This window comes from Microcebus murinus, chromosome 16 (assembly GCF_040939455.1).
Source record: "Microcebus murinus isolate Inina chromosome 16, M.murinus_Inina_mat1.0, whole genome shotgun sequence".
Lineage (NCBI taxonomy): Eukaryota > Metazoa > Chordata > Mammalia > Primates > Cheirogaleidae > Microcebus > Microcebus murinus.
The window spans coordinates 40,102,763-40,118,936 of NC_134119.1; the positions used below are offsets into that span (position 1 = coordinate 40,102,763).

Below are 16,174 nucleotides of genomic sequence, written 5' to 3' on the forward strand. Positions count from 1 at the left end.
GCCTCCCAGAGTACTAGATCACAGGCATGAGCCACCACGCCCAGCCTGTTGTTTTGTTTTGAGGTGTGTGTTGGCAATAATTCTTCCATTTCTACCAAGCAATACTGGTTTCCCATTTAAGCAGAGATGTAAATTTTCCTTTCGAAATTTATGTAAAAATTGAGAGTTAAAAAAAAAATTGAGAGTTCATTTAAAGAAAAATAAATGGAAAAGTTAATTTGCTTACATAATAGTATAGGTATAATACAGATATGGCAAAAATGATAATGTCTGCAAATTAAAGGTGTCGGCCTTTAATTTCTTCTCCTGTGGTGTATTTTTTTTTCTTTTTTTTTTTTTTTTGAGACAGAGTCTCACTTTGTTGCCCAGGGTAGGGTGAGTGCCGTGGTGTCAGCCTAGCTCACAGCAACCTCAAACTCCTGAGCTCAAGCGATCCTTCTGCCTCAGCCTCCCAAGTAGCTGGGACTACAGGCATGCGCCACCATGCCCGGCTAATTTTTTGTATGTATATTTTTAGTTGGTCAATTAATTTCTTTCTATTTTTTTTAGTAGAGACGGGGTCTCGCTCAGGCTAGTTTCGAACTCCTGACCTCAAGCAATCCGCCAGCCTTGGCCTCCCAGAGTGCTAGGATTACAGGCGCTGGCTCCTGTGGTGTATTAATCTTCCTTGATTGATAAAATTCTCTGGGAGGGGATTCGTAACAACTGAATTCCTTCTGGATTATCTGACTTTAGTCTGATGAGGGAAATTCAGGAAAACCCCCTCTGTGCTTTTGCTGTTCCTCAAATGCCCTCAATCTGAAGTGATTATCATACCAGTGTGACATATTTGGGGATGTTATTTCCTGGATTTCTTTAAAATATATTCCAAATTCATCTTTTACAGAAATGGGGAAAGGCTGAAAGTGAAATGGTTTTCCCAAAGTCACAGAAAGAGTTGATGGCAGAAGAAAGAGAATTACTCAAGCTTCCTAATTCCTACCTCAGCCCTTCTCTTCCACCAGACCCCTTCTCCCTCTGCTCAACACACACACACACACACACACACACACACACACACACACACACACACACACACACACACACACACCAGTTCAAATTAGTTTGCTTCCGGACCACTGAACTTTCCAGGTAACCCTTAAAATTCTTGCTTCTTCCTGTCTGGGTATTGATGAACTGGGCCAAAGACAGCTAAGACTGATAAAACCCATAGATCAAATTCCACCAGGAATATAGCTGTAGTCAAAAAGAATTAGGTTTATGGGAGGGTGGGGTTGTGTAAAAGGTAAAAAGAATTAGGCTTATTTAGTTTGTTCAGCAAGGAAGAACACACAGCAGAGAAACCATGAGGAGTCTTTTGCTCTATAGCTCTGGGTAGAATGCAGTGGCATCATTACAGCTCATTGCAACCTCATACTCCTCGGCTCAAGTGATCCTTCTACTTCAGCCTCTCAAATAGCTGGGGCTACATGCCCACACCAGGATACTCAGCTAATTTTTCTATTTTTAGTTGGGATGAGGTCTTGCTCTTGCTCAGGCTGGTCTCCAGTTCCTGAGCTCAAGCGGTCCTCCTGCCTCAGCCTCCCAGAGTGCTAGGATTCTAGGTGTGAGCCACTGCGCCTGGCCACCAGGAGGTGTCTTGTAAAAGGTAACTGGGAAGAGCTTATTTTAGAATTTGGGTTTGTGCTGGGCAACTCTAAGAATGGTTTAAGGAAGAAGGGGGGGGATAGTTTTGGATTGGACACAGTCAAGAAGCAGCGGCAATTCAGTGACTAGGTATCTGAAAAACTGGTATCCAAGAGGTAGGAGGATTAAAGCAAGGGTGGCACTCATGTTAGTCAGAAGAGGAGGATGTTTTTCATATTTGTGGTACCAGAGTGGCCTTGTCCCTGTCTTGGTCCTACTATAGAGTGGTTTTAGCTCATATTTGTTTATATTTTGTGATCACTGTTTATGTTCAGTTCAAAACATTGGGTCTAGCTGCCAGCTGAACAGTTTTTCATTTTCTTGCCTGCAAGCATTTGTCCTCTCAAATGTGGGGTCCCACGCTCTTAGTGTTTCTAGCCCTAAATAGTTAAATGTGTCTGTTCTAGTTGGCAAAGGAGGGTAGAGTAGATTTTTGAGATCATCTTCTTTAATATCTCACCTAAGGCAGGACCCCCTCAACTACATCTCTACTAGGGTAGGGGACTCACTGCCACCCAGGCTGCTCTTCCCATCTTTGCATGTCCATTGTCAAAACTAGGTTGTTAGCCGGGCGCGGTGGCTCACGCCTGTAATCCTAGCTCTGGGAGGCTGAGGCGGGCGGATTGCTCGAGGTCAGGAGTTCGAAACCAGCCTGAGCAAGAGCAAGACCCCGTCTCTATTTATAAAAAAAAAAAAAAAAAAGAAAAGAAAAAAAAAAAAAAAACTAGGTTGTTGTCTCCATATATTGTTTGAAAACATAATACATGTACTTGGTATAAAAATGCTGCATAAAAGAGCATACAGTGAAAATGTAGTGTCCTTCCATCTTAAACCCCCCTCTCCCCTTCTCTCAGATCTCCTTCCAGAGTTCCTAATATAATATACACATGCCAGTGTAGGAACCAAGGCTCTTGGCCCCCTAAAGGCTCATGACACGAGGCAGATTAATAGGAGAAAAGGCATACAAATGTATTTAACATGTATACATGGTAGCTTGCAGAATGAAAACTCAAAGGTACAGGGGAAATTGTCCATTTTTATGATTAGGTTTAAAGTATGGACAGCTATGGAGAAGCGTGATTGAACACAATGGATATGATCTAATGCTAATACACTGAGTCATGAAACCCAGCAAGGCCTGTCTGTCTAGATTTTCCTTGGCCTCTCTGGGCATGCATTCCTGCCTTCTGGGAATAGGAGAGGGCCCTCTCTGGAATGGGGGTCCTATGACCAAACAAAGTAGGTCAGATCATTTCTTTATGGCCAGATTTTACACAGAATAATTGTAGGTTTTATGGCTGGCTTTTGAGAAAAGAGGTTCTGGCTTTTATGACCTGCTGTGGGGAAGAGGGCTTCCAGTTTCTATGACTAGCTTCAGGGAGGAATGGGACTCAGAGACACGAGGAATGAAGAAGTTCAAAGAAAACTGTTTGCTTCTTAGGCCTTCATTTTGGGGTAGTGTTTTCTGAGCTCCAACACCAGCATTGTGTGTATCATCTATCACTTCTTTTTACACATGCTAACATTCCAACCACAGAGAGTTGCACAGTGCTTTTTTTCACTTAACTTATTCATTCATTCAACAAATACTTACCAAGCTCTTACTATGTGTCAGGCACTGTTCCCAGTCATGAGAAAACAGCAGGGAACAAAACAAAGTGCCTTCCTTAAATGAGCTTATGCTGTGGTAAAAAGAGACAAACAGCAAATAAACAAATATATAACTGTCAGACACTGACAAGAACCATGAAGAAAAAGAAAGGAGAGTACAGTTTATGGGGGTCTACTATTTTCAAGAGTAGCCAAGGCAGGGCTTTTTGAGGATGGAACATGGGCGCACAGACATGAAGGAAGTGAGGAACTAGGTATAGAGACACCTGGAGGAAGACCGGTTCCAACATTGAGTAGCCAAAATAAAGGCCCTGAGATAGAAGCATGCTTGTAAAGCAGCAGTCCCCAACCTTTTTGTCACCAGGGACGAGTTTCATGGAAGACAATTTTTCCATAGATATGGTAGTGGGGAGGGGGGGTTGGGATAATTCAAGCCCCTTACATCTATTGTGCATTTTATTTCCATTATTACATTGTAATATATAATGAAATAATTATACCACTCACCATAATGCAACCTCTCTGCTAATGATAATCTGTATTTGCAGCTGCTCCCCAGGGCCAGCATCACTGTCTGAGCTCCACCTGAGATCATCAGGCATAGGATTTTCATAGGGAGTGTGCAACCTAGATCCCTGGCATGCGCAGTTTACAGTAGGGTTTGTGCTCCTATGAGAATCTAATGCTACTGCTGATCTGACAGGAGGTGGAGCTCAGGTGGTGATGCAGCAATGGGGAGCAGCTGTAAATACAGATGAAGCTTCGGTGGGCCGCAGAGCAGTATGCCTGGTCACCTACTGCTATGTGGCCTGGTTTATAGCAGGTCATAGACATGTACTAGTCCACAACCCAGGGATTGAGGACCATGCAGTTGTAAAGGAAACCAAAATATTCCTCTCTAAAATACTGGGGAATCACAAATATTGGGGAGCTAAAGAGGGTCAAACACAGAGGGACACTGCTTCTCCCTCTGCTTGCATAATGTCAGGACAGCAATTTACAAAGATAAAGGTATTCCTGCCCTGCTCTCTTCCTTTTCCCACCTTTATAAGGCATGCTTATCAGCTCAGAGACAGCAGTGCCAGATCTAGGAGAATTTACTCTTCCCATAAATTTATCTTCCCACATTTTTCTGTCTTTTGGAAGCCTGAAGATGTTCTTTTCTTTGTCTTGTCATTATATGAGATTTATGGCACTTTCTAAAATACTATTTAAGCAAGGCCTCTAAGCCACTGCCTTGAGAAAAAAAAATACTTTTAAGCTGAGGCCTCTCCCAAATGATGGGTATACTATGCATTAAACTTCTGCCAGTTTTTTTCATATTAATTTGACATTTGTTTTAACTAAGAACCTAAGAGGTTCTAAACTAAGAGGGAAAAAAGTATGTTTTCTCTCCTACACTTAACTTCAAAACCACAAAGCCAATGTGGCTGGAGCATGAACAAGAGGGGAAATGGTAAGAGATGAAGTTGGACAGGTACCTGGGGGGCAGTTCACTTCTGGTCTTGTTGGTTGTGACAGCAACTCTAGATTTTATTCTAAATGTGATGGGGAAACTGCTGAAAGGTTTTCAGCAGAGGAGGACATGGTCATGTTTACATTTTAAAAGGATCATCTTACTGCTGGTTGGAACGTGTAGACTAGGGCAGGGGTGAGGTAGTGTTGGAGGTAATAGAAGAAAAGGCAAGACCAGTTAGGAGACTACTGCTGTATATATAACTTGAAGATAGGTGTGTATCTAAACCCCATCTACCTTGGTCCTTCTTAATTCTTGCTACAGTAATCTATTTTATGGATGTACCATAATTTATTTACTCAATCTCCTACTGAATGGTGTAATGAATGTATCCTTTGTGTTTAAGTTCCAGTACATCTGCAGAATTATTCCAAGAAGTATAATTGCTAGATACAAAGTAAGTAATTTCCCATATTGACATTAAATCTTGTCAGCCCAAATAAATGGCTGGGGCAAAAGTCTCAATCAGTGGAGGTTTAATTAAGCCAGGATTTTGAGGATGCATCCTGGGAAAAACACAAGTAGCAGAGATGTGGCTGTTTTTCCAAAGGGGAAGTTGGAACCTTCAGCATTTTACAGGCATAGAGAGAGAAGGAAAAGGCAGGGCTGAGGGAGGGGTTAGTGGTTACATTCTTGTGAGGCCTTAGAAATCTACATTGTATTTACATACAATAACAGAGAGAAGGAAGCATCAACTATGTAGGTGTCCCTGGGTAGGTGGAAGAATGTTTCATTCAGTCTTGTCTCCAGTTGTTACCTGTAAGATAAACTTGTAATTCTTTATTAGTATGGAATCAAACAGGCTTTAGTTTTAGGTGCTAGACATAGGTATAATTTGCATGTCCTTGTTTATGGGAGGTTAGCAAGAAATTTCAAGAAATTTCTTAAATGAATGATCTCTGGGGCCTGTTCTTCATTCTCTTTTGCATAAGGAGTGGGGGGAGGGGCTGAGACTTAGATTTTGTTTTTACAATCTGGTGATCTAATTATCACCCAAAGAAACAAGTTTATTCACTTTTTGCCACATCAGCCCTTCACAGATTATAAAACAATCTGCCAACCCTCTCCCCATCAGTTTTCTCCTCTTTAAATATTCCCAAGCTAGCAAGCTGCCACCTGAGGCCCTCCCCCCAACACCCCCCCTCCTTGTCAAATGTGCCCATCTCAGGTTACATAGAGATAAACTGAGCCACGAGGTACAAGTCCTCTGCCTGGCCTCTCTGTCCCCCTTCCCCCACCTTCCTCCAGGACAAGTTCCAGGCTGCCAAACCCAACTCAGATCCCTCACTGACCAGGACTCCGACACCCACCGCATTCTTCCTCCCCCAGCTCCGCTGCTGAGGAAGGCGTTGCGAACTCGCCAGGTCCCATCCGAGCCTCCGTAGCGCGAGCGCCGCGGGAGTTCGGCAGCCGCGGTCGCCAAGGTAACGGGCTCCGCTGCAGGCTGCGGGCGCCAGGCTGCCCCGGGGAGGCGCTGCGGGCCGGCGGCCCCGTCACGACGAGGCGGCGAGGCGGCGAGACGGCAGGTGAGCAGGGACCCAGCGGGCAGTGCCAGCCCCAATGATCCGGCCTGGCGTCGCCTAGTACACACGGGCGAGGGGCCGGGTCTCGGGGGACCCCAGGGAAGGAGGCTGGAGCCGGACCTTTGTCCCTCAGCTGCGTCGGGGGCGGTGCCCCCAATGCCCTTTGACCCTGCCCTGCGTTCAGCCGGCGTGCGCTTTCTGCTGTTTATCGTAATTTTAGGCATTGCTTGGCCTTATTCGGAAGTTTTTTTTTGTTTTTTTTTTTAAAGCCCTTATTTGGGGGTCGGGGGATAACTCGAAACTGCAGAAAATGTTTATGTGTGCGACTCTTCTGGGGCCAGAGAGGATTGACTCTGTGAGTCAGTTTTCTTGCCTGCAAATTGGGGATAATGATAGCATCTGTCTTATAAGGTTATTACAAAGTAAATTTATATTTAAAATTATTGAAGGTAGGTCCTCACTACTTGGGAGCTTTTATTATTACTACGACTACAAGGAGGTCCATCAATGAATATTTATTGTGAACCAGGGGTGAAAAAGTGAATGAGACATCTTGTCCTGCGGGAACTCCACAGTTTTGCGGAGGAGACAGATCCATAAACAGGCATTCATAGCGACTCGAGCTATGATTTTGGACACATAGAGGGCTATGAATGTACGTAGAAGACAGCCTAGATTTCCGGAGGTGGGGTTAGTGAGGATAGTCAAAGAGGAGAGATTCCAAAAGAAGGTGACTTCTGAAATGAGACCTGAAGGCTGCCTTTGTATTGGCCAGAGGATGAGGCTGGTGAAGTGCACCAGGCTCTAGAGACAGGGGGCGTGTGCAAAGCCCTGGGGGGAGAGTGCAGACTTCTTGGGCATCTGCAAGGATTTCAGGCTGCCCTGAGACCATATTCTGAGAGTTGAAGGTGGTCTGGCCAAATGATGATTGAGAGATTAGCAGGTGTTCCTCCTGAAAGACTTTCTTTGTATGTTTTGAGGAATTGGGACTTTATTTTGGGGGCAGAGGGAAACCATCAAAGGGTTTTAAGCAGAGGGGAGGGTGTGGGGTGTGTGCATGTGTGTTACGCAGTATGTGTGTTTGCTCAGAGCTATGGTTTCAGAAAGATCAGGGTTTTTTTTGTTGTTCTCTCTTGGTCTCATCACTGTTCCCATCTGTTTTTCACTTTGCAGCCATTTATTTCTGGGTGATTAAAAAAAAAAAAAAGATATATGTAGTTTTGAGACAAGGCCTTGCTGTATTGCCCAAGCTGGTCTTGGACTCCTCAGCTTAAGCCATCCTCCTGCCTCAGGCTCCTCAGTTGAGTGGGACTCCAGGTGCACACCACCACACCTGACTAATTTAAAAAATATTTATTGAGCATCTACTATGTGCTAGGCATTGTATAGGTAGTAAGGAAACAGGTCCTCCCCACATGAAGATCACACATTAGTGAAGAAAATATACATCAGGCAATTGATTATAAATATTATGCGAGTTGTGAAAGGGGGTGCATATTAAGGTGAATCCAACCTAGTTGGGAGATTCGGGGAGGGTCTTGATGAAATGTGTGGAGGGAGTAGTATGAGTTAGCTGCAGTGGGCAATATTCTAAACATGTATTCCAAACCTGTTCAAGGTACATTCATGAAGATGAAAGCAGTCCATGACAACTGGAACTTAAAAATCAATATTTAAAGAGATCCATCTAGAAGGATTTTAAAAAAAGGCCCAGATCATTCAGGGCTATTGCATTGCATGCTCTTGGAAGAAAGAGCCATTCATATGTAGGCTACACCAAGAAGAAATGGCTAGAGATGTAGGAGGGAAACCAGGTGAGTATAGTATAGTAATGAAGGCCAAAGGAGAATGTCAGCTTTTCTGATGTTACTGAGATGTCAAGTAAGATAAGTTAAAACTTAAAATGTTTCCTTGGATAAATAAATATGGAGGTCACTGGGGACCCTCATTGAGCAGATTTGGTGAAATGGTGGGGGTGGAATCTATAATATCGGCAGCTTTCAAAGGTTCAATGTAATATATCAGTGGGATGAGCCAAGAGTGGGATGTGAGAAAGACAAAGTGTAGGCAGCTCGAAGAAGTTTGGCTGTGAAGGGAGGGAGAGAGAAGGCTGGAGAGCAATTGGCGAATAAGGTGAAGGTTTTTTTAAGCATGAGAGAGATTAAATGCTCTTGGCAAAGAGCCAGTAGAGAGGGAAAGGGTGAGAAGTTACAGGAGATGAAGGGGAGAATTGATAGTGTAACTTTCCTGAGAAGGTGGGAGTGAATAAGCTCCACAGCACAGATCCTTTAATAGGAGTCTGATGGTTTCTTTTTGGAGAAGTAGGAAGCAAGATAATTACCGAAAGGAGTGCAACAATGTTATGCAACAACAATAAATGAATAAAAGGTGTAAGTGTGGAAAGAAAGTCACATCTTCCATTATTGGCAAGTAGGCATTTATTGAACTACTGTTGTGTTAAGCACTTTTCATGCATGATAATCTCAATTATTAATATAATCTTTACAGCAACCTTGTGAGAAAGGCCTTATTTTAATCCCTAGTTTATGGACGAAGAAACTGAGATAAAATGCTCACCCAAGATCACATAATATTTGAATTCAGGTCTGCCTGAGCTTTTTTTACTCTTAACCACTAACTAGATGATATAATTCTCTACCTATAATATGATTATCTTCTGAGGAAATGCAAGAGAATTAAGTTAAAAATACTTAGATAAGGTTAAGTGAACAGCTGCTATAAGATAGATAAAAAGCAGGCCAGGCGTGGAGGCTCACGCCTGTAATTCTAGTACTCTGGGATTCCGAGGCGGGAGGATTGCTTGAGCTCAGGAGTTCGAGACCAGCCTGAGCAAGAGTGAGACCCCTGTCTCTATTAAAAAATAGAAAGAAGTTTGGCTGGGCAACTGAAAAAAAAAAAAGTTAGCCAGGCGTAGTGGTACACACCTGTAGTCCCAGCTACTTGGGCAGCTAAGGCAGGAGGATTGCTTGAGCCCAGGAGTTTGAGGTTGCTGTGAGCTAGGCTGATGCCATGTCACTCTACCAGGCAACAGAGCCAGACTCTGTATAAAAAAAAAAAATAGATGAAATAGCTTTAAAATAGCATAAAGATAGCTTTATGCAAGCAATTATAGTCAAAAATGCAATTGTAGGAAAAATGACAATAGCAACATGAAAAATAAATACTTAGAAATAAATTTAAAAATAAATATGCCCATAGCCTCATAGAGTAAGAGTTGGCCGGGGGTAGTGGTGGGAGGGCAGAATGGGTGTTAGGATGAAGAGGCTATGGGAAAATTAGGATATTGATACCAGAAAAGGGGCAGGCAAAAATCAGGTGTCTAACATAAGATTTAATCAGAAAGTGTGTAAAGATGTTGACTATGATGTTTTTATAATTTTGAAAAACTGAAAATAGACTAAATTATGGTGCAGTCACATGATGGATACTATAAGCTATTAAAAGAAAATTAGGTGGGAGCTATATATATTAGCTATATATATGATGTTTACATCATATGGTTAGGTGCAAAAAGCAGATTACAGTATGTTCCTGTTTTTGTTTTTTTAAAGTGTGTACATACATATTTATAGAAAATGTCTGAAAATATTCTTTTAAAATTTTTTAAATGTTTAACTGTGATAAAATTCACATGAAATTTACCATCTTAACCATTTTTAAGTGTACGGGTTAGTAATATTAAATATATTCACATTGTTGTGCAGCCAATCTCCAGAACTTTTTCATCTTGCAATACTATAAAGCTCTGTACCTGTTAAACAATTCCCCATATCCTCCTCTCCCTCAGTCCCTGGCAACTACCATTCTACTTTTGTGTCTATTAGTTTGGCTACTCTAGATACCTCACAGAAGTGGAATCTTGCTGTATTTATCTTTTTGTGAGTGGTTTATTTTACTTAGCATATTGTCCTCATGGTTCATCTTTGTCGTAGCATGTATCAGAATTTCCTTCTTTTTTAAATGCTGAATAATACTCCATTGTATGTTTATACCACATTTTGTTTACTCATTCATTCATTTAATGGACACTAGGTTTGCTTCCATCTTTTTGCTGTTGTGAATAATGCTGCTATGAAACACAAGTGTATTAGGTAAATTCTTTATGTCTTTGCTGTGAGATTATGGGGAAACTTTTATTCCTTTCCTCATTGCCTTATTTTTCTTTTTTTATGAGCATGAATTGCTTTCACAATCAGAAAAGGCAATCAAGATGAGGTATGGGGGAACAAAGGTAAAAAAGGGCAGTAGCAGTGGGAATGGAGTGGAGAGGTTGGATTTGAGAGAGATTTCAGAAGGAGAATCAGCAACACTTGACAATTAAGAGATATGGGGGAGAAGAGTGGAAGGTGATGCCTTCCTGGCCTCTGATAGGAAGAGGCATCCCTCCTGGTGGGGTTTTGACTAGGGGAGGAGGAAGCAACTAAGGCTGGAGAGCCACCTGAGTCTTTTTTTTTAGCAGTCTGGGCTTTTTCCAGAAGGCAGAAAGACACCATTGAAAGGAAGTGAAATTACTTGATCAGATTTGATATAGAAAGAGAACCCTGGCTCCCTCCAACCCATTCTGCAAGCTGAAGCCAGGTAGCTGAATATCCCTTTGGGTTACTAAGATTTGAATCTCTGGTAATTTCCTTTTATTTGAGATTTGCCTTTAGTGCTAAAAGATACATACCTACTGTTCTAAAAGCACCTGGAATGGTTTAAACCAAGTCTTATTTGGATTACATTGATGCCTAATTGTGGTCAGTTTTATCTCAACACAGTCTCCTGTAAATTTACTTTCTACCTTTAGTAGGAGAAATGTGAGTAATGGCAAAAGTAAAGAAGAAATATAAACAATTCAAAGTGGAGAACTTCAATTTACTTAAAATATCTTTGATACTCTCCTTTGAGAGAAAAGGGCCAGTATAAAGTAAACAGTGTCATATTAAGGAACTATTACAAAACAAAAATTCTTAGGGTCCAGATGGATCTAGCCCATCACTTATCTCTACTCCCACAATCCTGTAATCTCTACTTCCAAAGCATTACAGAGGAAGCTAACTGTTGTGCTAACATTTGTAAATAGCTTTACAGTTTTTAAGAGCTGGATTTCCAAAAGATACATATCCATGATCTCATTTCAGTCCTCCCAACAGTTTTATGGGGTAGGGATTATCATTCCCCTTTCCAGATAAGAAAATTAAACATCACAGGATTCAAGAGACCACTCCTGCATGCTATATCATAATAAGTCCTGGAATTTAAATCCAAATTTTCTTATTTTCTGCTTATATTTTAGACTTTTATTATGGAAAATTTTAAACATATACAAAAGTAGACAGGATAATAAAAAAACACCTATGTACCCATCCCATCTTTCACCATCAACAGTTATCAACATATGGTCAATTATAGTTCATCTGTACTCTCCACTTTCTCCCCACCTTAGATTATAAATAATATAAACCAAATCCTAGACAATGTAGGAACCAAGGCCCTTGGCCCCCTAAAGCTTCCCGAAAAAATCACTGACAATGAGGCAGATTGATTAATAAGAGAAAAGTCATACAAATTAATTTATACAAGAAGAGAGCCTTCAGAATGAAGACCTAAAAATGCAGAGGAAATCATCCGTTTTTATGCTTAGGTTCAATAAAGTGTAGACAGCCACTTAGAAATATGATTAGACAAAGAGGGCATATTCTAATGGAATAGACTAGGGAAACCCAGCCCCAGCAAGGCCTGTCTGTCTAGATTTTTCTTGGCCTCTCTGAACATGCATTCCTGCCTTCTGGGTATAGGGCAGGGCCCTCTCTGGAATGGGGGTCCTATGACCTACAGTCAAACAAGTTAGGTCAGATAATTTCTTTATAGCCAGATTTTACACAGAATAACTATAGGTTTTATGGCTGGTTTTGGGGAAAAGGGTTCCTGGTTTCTATTACCTGCCTTGGGAAAGAGGGATTCTAGTTTCTCTGACTAGCCTCAGGGAAGAGTGGGACTGAGAGATGGGAGCACAGGATAAGGTCAGAAAAAACCTGTTGCTTCTGAAGCCTTCATTTAGGAGTACTGTTTTCTGAGCCCCAATAGCATCATATCATTTCATCCATAAATACTATACTTCAATATGCATATCTAAAAGAAAAATGCTTTTTCTCTCCCTTTTCTCTGTATAATCACAGTATCTTCATTATACCTAAGGAAATTCATAAATATTACTTTTGGTATTCAGTTTCCTTAACAAGCTTATAAATATATTTTAATTTTTTTAAAAAATTTACTTTTTTTAGCGATGGCATTTTGCTAGGTTGTCCAGGCTGGACTTGAACTCCTGGGTTCAAGTAATCCTCCCACTTCAGTTCCCTGAGTAACTGGGACAATAGGCTCATGCTACTGTGCCTGGCTTTTTACAGTTGGTGTGTTTAAATTGGGATCCAAACAAGGTCCCCATATTACACCTGGCTGATGGTCTCTTAAGTGCTTAATCTATAGCAATTTCTCCTCTTTTTTTTCCTCCCCTTGCCATTTGCCCTTCTCATATTTGGATTTGGCTGATTGTATCCCTTTAATGTGTTTCTCTTTAATTTTTTTTTTTTTTTTTTTTTTTTGAGACAGAGTCTCACTCTGTTGCCCGGGCTAGAGTGCCATGGCATCAGTCAAGCTCACAGCAACCTCAAACTCCTGGGCTCAAGCAGTCCGTCTGCCTCAGCCTCCTGAGTAGCTGGGACTACAGGCATGTGCCACCATGCCCAGCTAATTTTTTATATATATATATTTTTTTAGTTGGCCAATTAATTCCTTTCTGTTTATAGTAGAGACAGGGTCTCGCTCTTGCTCCAACTGGTTTCGAGCTCCTGACCTTGAGCGATCTGCCCACCTCGGCCTCCCTGAGTGCTAGGATTACAGGCGTGAGCCACCGTGCCCCAGCCAGCCATTACACTTTATAAGTGATGCTGTGTACTTCCTATTGCATCATACCAAAAATCAATAAGGTCTAGTTGGTTCTCTTTATGTGATATTAAGATTAATCATTGGGTTTAGTTGTTGATAGCATGCTCCATCCATTATAAGTTTTCATCAGTCTTTCACAGAATGGCTTTAGCAGCTACTAATGATCATTGCCTAGATCTTTTATTTCATTAGGGGTTGTGAAATGAATCCAGGTTTTCTGATGCCAAGTCCTGTGCTCTGTTTAATCCCCCTGTCTCCTAACTAAAGGAAGCCTTTACTCACTGTCATGTATTCTCCACTCTGGTAGGTAGAGAAAAATCCCTCATTAAGTAGCTCAATTTAATGTAGTAATAAAAAGGAACCAGGACCTGCATTCTCTGCCAACACTAGCTGCTCCCAACATTGCTTTCCTGGTTTGTCTTCATGCATTTGCAAAACCAGATAATGGAAGGGCTGCCTATGTTAGTATTTTTCAAACTGTTGGTTGTTATACATTAATAGGTTGAGGAAAATTTGGGGTAAGGATTCCAGCATATTTTTTTAATGAAAGAAGAGAAAAAAGTAGAATATGTCTCATATAGAGCAAGAATAAGGTTTGTTTTATAAAATTTTATTTCAGCTCTATTTATATATTTCTGAGCCATGAGGTAAAATGTATTTCTTATTGGAGTCCTGGTCAAAACTATATTGTTCCAATATTTAAATGACCACCCTGAGGTATAGCAAGTTTCTCAGCCAAGGATTCAATTATGTTCAAACCTGCTACTTATAAAATAGTACAGTATATTGATCACTTTCAAAAATTGTACAATATATTGACCCATTTTAGAATTTCCTTTAAAGACTTTGTTGGGTGACTACCAGTTAACCAAAATTACATTCCCCATTGACCTAATCCTCTGATATTCAAGTTGAATTGGATACATGAAGAATGTGAATCCTCCAGAGATTTTCACAAATACTGATATATTTGATTCTCTGGTTATACTTGGGGTAGAGTATGATTCTAGCCAGGACTGGAACTGCTAGAGGCATGCTGTGCCCCATCAGTATTAGTTGGTTGGGAAGGGGTAAGAGGTTAGGACTGGGCAGGAATGAGTGGGTGGAGAAGCTGACTCAGCCCTTTGGCTGGCTTCTGGGACATGGGAATCCAGGTTCAATCTAATGTTGTTCCTGCCCTAATCAGGATTGGTTTAGGACATGAGCAGGTAGAATATGTAGTGACAATAGCAATGAGAGACTAGGAGATGCAGACTTTGGGCTTCAGTGCACAGTTAACATTTTAAAGCTGTGGAAAGTGGAGTTTGGAGAGTATAAGTTGCTCATAGCCAGTAAGTGAGGGAGCCAAATTTCAGGGTATGGCTTTATCATACCCTGGAATTATTCTGAATAAATGTTTGAGTAAATTCCTTAATAATAGCTTCTACTGCATAAGGTTATTGTTAGGATTGAATATGTAGCTAAAGCACCTTAACCTAGTGCCTGGCTGTGAGAACCACTTGGTAAATATTAGCTGCTAATATTTCTGAATCATATTTTACAATGTTGAGTAGTTGAGCTTCTTGCTTTTTTTTTTTTTTTTTTTTTTTTTTATCCCAACCCCTGTTCAATTTCATTTTTCACCTCCTACCTTTTCTTCTATGTAGTCTGGTGGCATACCCTTATTGAAAACATGATTAGCAATCTCCTTTGGCTTGAGGCAATTAGTAGCCACAGGATGTTAGAAAGAAGTTAGGACCTGGTTAGGGTGGCTCTGAAAATGGTATTATTTGGGGGAGATGATGGACCCTTTGTGAACAAAGACACTAAGTAAAATGCACATAAAGCCTTATTTTTTGATGTTTTTAATGTAATTTTTATCAAAGTAGCAATAAAACCTTCTAAATGCTGTACTGTATAGGCTGTAACATTCTATATTTGGGGATCTCAGCTGCCTGGAGAACAACTATCATATACATATGTCATTTAAAAATGTAACTTCTAAGTTTTTATAAACAATTTAATATGATATTTAGTTGTAGATGAGGCAGGTCAGGTGATTTTTTTTTTTTTAAGTAATTCTCCATGGGCAGTATATTTTTAAGACTAGGCTTTGTTTTTATTTTAATATTTGTACCAAAGCTTAGCATTATACTGCTTATTGGTTGTATTTTACTACCTAAGAAAATAAATATGTATTATTTTAAATTAGTTTATCTGAAATATAATATCTGTTTCCTTGTGGATTTTTAGTAAAAACTTGAAGCATTAGATCTTTTCAGTGTAGGTTATTTTCTTACAGATAATCTGTTAAAGCCAAAGGCCCCATGATTGAAAGTAACTGAAACTTAATTAAAATGTTATTGTCAGGGAGGCTAATAAGATGTATAACTTTCCTGTGGCCTAAAGGTCATTGTGCTCTGTGAGATAGTCCTTGGAAAGTCCCAGAACTCATAGGAATGCAGGGTTGTATAATGAGAACAAGAACTTGGGTTTCAGGCAAATCAGGGTAACCTTGAGCAAGGTCTCTGAGTTTAAGTTCCCTTATATGTAAAATGTCTCATGAGGTCATTTGAGAGTTAACCATTATAAAACTTGGTCATAGAAAGACCTTAATATATGTGACTTATTTTCCTTTCTCCCAGTCCAGATTTTACAAACCCACCTAATTCTGCACTACTAATCACCAAAAGGAAACTCTTAAAAGAAAAAAAAATGCTTGTGGTCTAATCCTGATTTTCAGTGTCAGTTAAGCATAATGTAATTCTGTTGCTTTCTTGTGTGCATAAGGTTTAACTTTGAATGGTTTTTTATGATCTCTGCATGTTATATGTAGCACATATTAAATGTGGTGGCCATATTTTCTAAGCCAAACAATTGGGACCGGTGGTGCAATGAATATAGTATG

General features: G+C 40.5%; 1 protein-coding gene across 2 annotated transcripts in view; it reads left to right on the forward strand.

Moving 5' to 3' along the window:
• The first annotated feature begins 6,212 nt into the window (after positions 1–6,212).
• Positions 6,213–16,174, forward strand: part of PKIG (cAMP-dependent protein kinase inhibitor gamma) — an 87,910-nt gene continuing 77,948 nt past the window's right edge. The window contains exon 1 of one of the 2 annotated variants that reach the window (XM_076011142.1): positions 6,213–6,339. The gene's annotated coding sequence lies outside the window, so the exon portion shown is untranslated. The remainder of the gene's footprint in view (positions 6,340–16,174) is intronic. The other variant, XM_076011143.1, reaches the window with a different exon arrangement.